At 38.1% G+C, this 7,197-nt stretch overlaps 1 pseudogene; it reads right to left on the reverse strand.

Moving 5' to 3' along the window:
- Positions 1–1,041: 1,041 nt before the first annotated feature.
- On the reverse strand, positions 1,042–2,349 carry LOC110678658 (annotated as a pseudogene).
- Between the last annotated feature and the right edge of the window lie 4,848 nt (positions 2,350–7,197).

A 7,197-nucleotide genomic window follows, 5' to 3' on the forward strand; every position in this document is an offset into this window, starting at 1 on the left:
TAGAAATGTAAACATCATCAACAAAATCATTATAAAAAAATGAGGCGCCAGTAGTGGTTTCTGAAGTATAGTAGGGAAATAGCTGAAATATTTGCTCCCAAATTGTTTTTTTTTTTCTCAATTAACATGTTTTCCGGTGTGTTAAGTACTGTTTTACTTATCTACATCAAGATTTTACCGTTATTTAGTGCTGATCTTGTGTTATATTATACACATCCGTCATAATTCAATAGTAATACATGAATCGTATCGAATGGAGACAAAAATAACCATTTTAGTTAGTAAAATTGACTAGTAGAGAGTTTCGCATGTGATGAACCTTGTTATAAAGCATCCCCTTATGGCGGTAAGCTTTAAAATATTTTTTAAATTATCAATTAGCCTCTGCTTTGTAAGTAATATTAATATGAAATAAAGAACATTTCATAACAAGTAGAATTTCATGCGGTGGCCGCCTTACCCCATAGTGTTGAAAACTAGGTTATTTTGGATGATATTTGAGAAGCTCCAAAAGTAGTAAGGGTATTCACTTAACAGCGTAAAACGCTGCGTAAATCACGATTATTTTATTATATTAAATCTTTCACAAAATTGCATGAAAAATTTCCAGCTGTCAAAAATCGATCAAAGAATGTGTTCGTTGTCGTAACAACTATTCTGCCCATAACTGCATAACAGTCACATTCGACATTTTTGACAAATTGGAGTTAATACCATGGAGAGTCATCAAATGATGTATACTTTCGATCAACTTACTAAAATCTGTGAGATTGTTCTAGAAAATTAGAAAAAAATACCAAGTTGTTTTGTCACATTGGCAATTGTAACCGCATAACAGTCACATTGAGATTATACATGAGCCTCATGATGTAGAAGCAACGAAATTTCCATCAGAATTATTTTCTGACTATTCACCCAATATGCGATATGAGTTGTACAAAATTTCAGCCTCGAATAAGGTCTTTTGAATTCTTGATGATTTTTTGAAATTTTAGTTTCCTCCCATACTGTAGTGAAATGCAAACTTGGTATCCCATTTACTCAATGCCTACTTTTATCGAATGTTACAAATATGCAGTTATGGGCAGTATTATCAGAAGATAAACAAACAGAAACTTCCGCAACAGAAAATTATCTAAACTTTGATTAATATGGGATTAGATACTTCGGACATGGGCCAAATAATCATTTGATGGAAGCGTCTGGATAATAGCTGTTCTAACCATCTAACCAAGAAGTGATTCTCAAAACTATGTATCGTCAGTGCACATGTTTCCACATTACGACGCTCATGATGGAAGTCAGTTGAGCAATTATTTAACTGGTTGCCCGTTTGCTCAAATAAGTCAATTTATTAACTCATCTTTGTTGTACGGAACATGAGTGGATCCGATAATGGATCGATACTGGTGACATATGCTACTTGAAAATATTCTTAACGGAATGTCCCATAATGACGTATTATCATCGAAAACTTCAAGTTAATGACTTCATATGATATATGTGTCTCAGGTAACGCATGTTTACAAATCGGTAATACGGTCAATAATTTAAGCACTGAACGAAGTCAGATCATTTGATGGAGCATTTTCTTCATAAATTCGAAAGAGCTGCTATTGGGCAAGGTTTTCTGTAGTTCAGATTATTTGAGTATTTCGGAATACAGTCCAGATAAAATGACTTTTTCATGTTTTATATGAGCTACAACTATTGATTTATTAGAACTAAAAATGGCTATATATGGTTTTATAATGCAACTATTTAAGAGATTTTAGAAGCGCTTTTTTCACTCCCTGTAAAGAGTAGAGTCCACAATGAACGGCGGCTTCGAATTCTTTACTGGTAGTAGGTATCCGATTGCTGGAACGAGAACTGCTTCCAGTAGCGCTTCCAGTAGCGCTTCCAGTAGCACCACCTGGGAGTGGATCTTCGAGTCGTGGAACTGCTTTGTGTGAACACGGCGGGTATTGGAGGCTTTCACCGATCCGACCCTGATGATTTGGATGGAGTGGGCACGGGTACTGTGACGCGAAGCCATGTCTCTGTAGCACTGAGTGATAGCACGTTATGCGTACCGGAGCCGGAATAGTTGCGCAGTCAGATGCCATAGTTCATGACGAGCAGCGGAGTCTTCTCCAGGATGCGCTTGACTGAAACGATTACACCGGTGGTCTTATTGAACTTGCACAGCTGCCGCAAGAAGTACCAGAAATGGCATTTGGCCACGATCTGATCCGGTGCGAAGATGTTCATCTTGAACAGCGGCGGGTTCCGATCCTTCTCGGGCAGCAATAGTTTGTGCGTACCGCGATCGAAAATATACAAAATTTTATAAACTATGAACTGAGTTCAAACAATAACAATTCTTGAAAAGTTATTGATTGGGTAACTAGATCATAAATTCGTCATTTGTCAACGATCACAGTCATAAAAGCAGTGTTGCGATGGATCTTCATGGAACACACCGATAAGTGTCTCGCGAAGCCTTTCCACTCGTAGGATTCATTCTCATAGTTTTTGCAGCAAAAGTTGCCTATTATATGGCCTTTCGAATGCCACTAAAAGAAAAAAATTATCAAACCAACTCCATGAGTTACGGGCATCCGAAGATTTCATAGTTTTTCACTTAAATTTGCTTATAACTTCAAAATTATAAGAAATATAAACTTGCGATGTTCAGCAAAAATGTGTATCTTTACTTCCTCTGCAACTCTTCTAAAGACCACATTCACGTAAAACTGAAAATAAAAAAGTTAGACCAAAATAAATGATTTTTTGGGTTCACCCTAAGTCAAAACTTTCAAAATCAATTTGCTTAGCTCAAATGAAGAGTTAGATCAAAAGTGTCTTCGACAAAGTTGTTCAAAATAATATTTTCTAAAAGTTTGCAGAAGAGCGCAGCCGCAAATTTCATCAAACAAAAATGTTTGAGTTCAAATTTGACCTTAAATGAGGGCCACCCTAATCAACTTTTTTTCTTAAAATGTGCAAAACTCAATTACGAATAACTTCTCTGAAGACATCGAACGTCTAAAATCGACGTGAACAGAGAAAATACTTTTTTCCGGCTAAATTGTCGATTCGGTCCAATGTGCACCGGTGGTCTTATTGAACTTGCGCAGCTGCCGCAAGAAGTACCAGAAATGGCATTTGGCCAAGATCTGATCCGGTGCGAAGATGTTCATCTTGAACAGCGGCGGGTTCCGATCCTTCTCGGGCAGCAATAGTTTGTGCGTACCGCGATCGAAAATATACAAAATTTTATAAACTATGAACTGAGTTCAAACAATAACAATTCTTGAAAAGTTATTGATTGGGTAACTAGATCATAAATTCGTCATTTGTCAACGATCACAGTCATAAAAGCAGTGTTGCGATGGATCTTCATGGAACACACCGATAAGTGCCTCGCGAAGCCTTTCCATTCGTAGGATTCATTTATCCACGCGCTGTTCATTCTCGTGATTCATTGCAAGGTTACTTCTTCTCGTAAAGTCAAGCAAACACTCCACGCTAAACCAGCTCCACGCAGCGCATGTGTTAAAACTACACAGAATGAGGCAACCAATGCACAACTGGCTGACTGAGTGAAAATTCTGTGTAGGTCCAACTCATTCTGTGAGTTGCCGACGTGTTGGTCTTCGGCTGTGCGGATATTGATGGAAACGGAACTGTCAATGATCTCCCGCGCGGCAGCAAACAGTTGGCTGTTGGTAAGATGGGGAATTTTCTAGCGAAAAGCCGGAAGATGGTTGCAAATGCGAAAGTTTTTTCCCCATTTGCTGCCGCTTCGGCTATTCAAATGAAAAAAAATCTCTAAAAAACTTTAAAATTGGAATGTTTTTTTTTTGTTTTCAGAAGCAAAACAAAAATCAAGCGTGTGCTAGAATAAGGGCGTAAGTCGCATGATCGATTTCTCTTCATCATTCCTCTCTTCTGTGAATAAAGGTGACAAGATGCGGGTTTGCCAGCATTTTTTCACCTCAGGTCGCAATAATGCATCGCTGTCTAGCGTCCTGAAGCGAAAAAATGCTGACAAACCCGCATCTTGTCACCTTTATTCACCTTTATTCCATAGAAATCGATCATGCGACTTACGCCCTTATTCTAGCACACGCTTGAAATGGAAGCGAATTCCGCATTCCAAGCGTTTCTCCTCTGTGCGCATTTCACTCATTCAGTTTTGTTTACCACCGTTTGCGCAAAACTGTGTACAGCCCCTTTGCACAAAATCTGTTGTGCTGCCCGAAAAGAGGCCAATTTTGTGCGCTCGACACTCATTTTTGAGCGATGCAAGTTTAGCGTGATTGATGATCATGAAGATGATCGAAATGAATATTTTCCTGCTCTTCGCGAAGAGCAGGCAGCCTGGATCGTACCGTTAACATTACCGAGTGATGGAAAATCACCCGATGATCCCGTCGGGAGAAACAGCGATCCGAAAATGAAACACGAACGAATGAAGTGCCCGAACGTTTGTTTGTGTTTGTTCGCAGATTCTGTTTTGATGCCTACGAAAATTCATCGTGCCTCGCGTTTCCGATCGTTGTTCAGCAACATTGCATAAAAGGAATTATTTCAATTGAAATATTTCTTTTGCCAAAAATTGGAAAATTGGATTTCTTCAACTTTAAGGCTTGTTATCTACACCAAATTTAAGAGACCCCAATTTTACAGCTTGTAAGGAACATTTTGTTTATGTTGAACCCGTATCCTTGATTTACAATCTGATACAGAATTCATGAACGATTTGTTCAAACAAGCTGTTCCAAATATGAAGAAAAGGGTTTTTTAGTGTAGCGCCTACTGGCTGACTCAAGTGGGCTGGTTACACAATATGAATGCCTAAGAAAAAAAGATTGGTTTCTAGTTGAGATAGTTTATTGGTCTAGTTGAGGTGGAGTTTATTGGTCTCATGAAACGTTGCGAATGCATGACCAATGACCATCCTGAAGTAATTAAGCGCGTGCGCAAGTCCTTAGTAGGTGAGATTTGGGGGAATATCGACGAAAATGGATCTCTGGAATGTAATCGGTGTGAAGTTGACATACTATTCAAAAGACTAAAGCAACAGGCACGATAATATTTACAAACATTTACAAATTTTAATGGTATTGAAAAATGTTGCCAAAAACGGATCCATTTTGTTGCCGAAATCGGGTGGTGTCAAAAATGAAGCTTGTCAAAAACGGAGCATGCCAAAAACGGAATCCCACTGTATAACTGCTCCATACAAAATGTATGGAAATATTTTTGCCGACAGAATATTTTTAACTTTCCAATTACAAAATCTTAGCAAAATTCCGAATGTTTGTTTTAAAGAGGTATATAAAAATTCGATAATCATTCGTGTGCATATACATCATAAGGTGAAGATTATTTGAAACTACCTCTAAATTTTCAAGAGCACAAATCTAAAGAACCAAACAGAGGTCTTGAATGAAAATTCGATTTATTGGTCGCAACCAACGAGTTACTAATCGATCAAATGTACACTACCATCGGGTGATTTGTTTTCTAAAGTTTTACTGTAGAAAAATCTAGGTGTGGCTTGGTTTGGTATAATTGAAACCGTATTTAAGGCGGCATCTACAAATTACGTAACGCTCTAGGGGGAGGGGGAGTAGGCTCAAGCGTTACGGAGGGGGGAGAGGGTCGAAAATTTCCAATTTTGGCGTTACGTAATAAATGGACGCTGCCTAAGAGCAAAACAAGCGATATTTCAAGGCATTGACACAAATTTTCAAAACGGTCGCAAAGCATCTGCTAAGGCTGTAACACCAAGTTCTACACCAAAGCAACAGATAAAAGCATTCTTGCATAACTTATGATCTCGCCCTTGAAGCCATTGGTAACCGAGTGTGTAGCTTGATGTGTTACCGAGCAAACGAATGGATTTACACGTTATTCAAGAATGCTACGATGAAAAGAAGATCGTCCTCTATCTCCCAGTGATGATAGTTTTTATCCTGGGCCATACATTTGCTCTGTAACAACAAGCTACACACTCGGTTACCAATGGCTTTTAGGGCGAGATCACAAGTTATGCGAGAATTATGTTGTCTCCGTTTTATATTGTGTCCGCTCTGTGCACTAACAGAAAGCTTGCACACCAAATTTTTATTGCTGGAAGCCTGCAAAATTTTGCTGATTTTTTTGTGCTGTAATTCCAGCAATCCATCAAGCAAAATAAAGTTTGCTGGATCATCCAGCAAACACGATTTCCAGAAAATTGACAGTTCGTTCGTTCGGCTGAGTTTTCAGCAAAGCCCAATGTGATTTGCTGGTTGTCCAGCACATTATTGATTGGATAATAAATTTACTATTTTTTATGGTAAAATTTGGTGTTTTCTCCAAATGGTTGCTTGAAAAGATGTTTCGTTTATTCGTTATTGTTATTTGCATCACTTGACATTTTATTTTTTAACACTTTCATCAGTTACAGTACATCTTAAGTTTGTTGGCAATGGGAAGCATCCGGAGGATCATCGTACTTTTTGCATATTTTCCTACTTTGATCCAGGAACATCGTGTTTTCTCGTAGATGTTCATACTATATAGAAAGTATAATAAGGAGAAGTTTACCGTATAACATGAGAAACCACCGATAAATACTTACCAGTATCTCAAGTTCACAAGTTTATATTTCTGATACCGATTCGCGGAAGAACTATATCAATAAAATATAAGTCTTTGACAGGTGTTTTGCTGAAGTTTCAGCAATCTCAAGAACATACTGAATATTCAGCAAACAATTATATCATTGCTGATATTTCAGTAAAATGTCATTTGCTGAAATCTATTCAGTAATTCGTTTTGCTGGAAGGCCAAATCAAAATTTGGTGTGTGGATGTAGCTATGCTTATAATAAGAAGAGCGATATTGTTGGCATATCAGGTATCAGAAGGCCGGCTTCAAAGGCACGTTCTCCACCAGTTGGGAGATTTGTGCCATCGCCATATTTGAGCCTATTTCATCAACCCGATGCACAGTGCATACGAATACGAATGTATGGGACTTCGAAACAAAAATCATAACTTCCGTTATTCAGTGCGCATCGTACCTTCGTGCTGTGCGTACACGAATTCTCTCTGCTCTTGGAAGTTTTCTTAAAAACTACCTAAAGCAATAAAACAGTACTTTTCAGTGCTACAAAAACAGTACTTTTCAGTGCTAAAATTAAAAACGGTACTTTTC

This window comes from Aedes aegypti, chromosome 1 (genome assembly GCF_002204515.2).
Source record: "Aedes aegypti strain LVP_AGWG chromosome 1, AaegL5.0 Primary Assembly, whole genome shotgun sequence".
Taxonomy (NCBI): Eukaryota; Metazoa; Arthropoda; class Insecta; order Diptera; family Culicidae; genus Aedes; species Aedes aegypti.